The sequence below is a fragment of the Priapulus caudatus genome, unplaced genomic scaffold (assembly GCF_000485595.1).
Source record: "Priapulus caudatus unplaced genomic scaffold, Priapulus_caudatus-5.0.1 Scaffold876, whole genome shotgun sequence".
NCBI lineage: Eukaryota > Metazoa > Priapulida > Priapulimorpha > Priapulimorphida > Priapulidae > Priapulus > Priapulus caudatus.
In genome coordinates this window covers 118,085-118,880 of record NW_014577937.1, presented here as the reverse complement: position 1 = coordinate 118,880, position 796 = coordinate 118,085, and positions in this window count along the sequence as shown.

The window sequence follows — 796 nt, the reverse complement described above, 5'->3', positions numbered from 1 at the left end:
GTTGTTCTACGCCTGTACGAGACCTACGGCTAGTCGGATCAATCACGTTACCAACCTCGACGGCTGGCACTGCGGCGGTGATCCGCCTCCAATATCACTCGCTCACGCGCCGTTCCGACCGCTCCGGACCGATAACTGGGGGTTTACATTTACATGCGACACGCGCCGGATCATCTTCGAATATTCTCTTGGCATGATCAGTGGGAATCGTCTCTGACTCTCTTATCGCTTGCTCTTAAGTTTAGATAGCAGTTTTATGTTCACTTATAGGAGGAAGCAGGTAAAATGATCTGCTAAGGTCTATTTGAGCACACGATGATTAATTCGTTAAACTCTGCTTCTCTAATGCACGGCGCGACCCGTATATTAGAATCCAACATTTATCCGGTACTATCTGCCCCAGGTGTACATCAGCACTATTAATACTTCCCTTAACCTCGTGCTTCTTCACGATTCGGACATCGCCTATCATAGCGTTATAGACCTCCTATATCCTTAAATCGCCCTAGGTATGAATAATGTTGAGGCTGAATTTTGTTGTATTATCTGGTCTGGCGCTATTAATGCCCTTCCCCCCGATCTCTCTCTTTGTCTTGATGCATCTTTATAATAACTACTTAATATTTGATGCTCTTGTCTGCACATCACATATAGATGAACCTTCTACTCTGTCCTGCCTCCTGACGTTGCCCGCTATCGCGGCTCTAACCGCGACCAGGCGCTTCCCGACTGTTACACGTCGTAGGGAACAGCTAGGCCAATGTAAGTGTTACGGCGAGATGGAACTTGTGGCTAT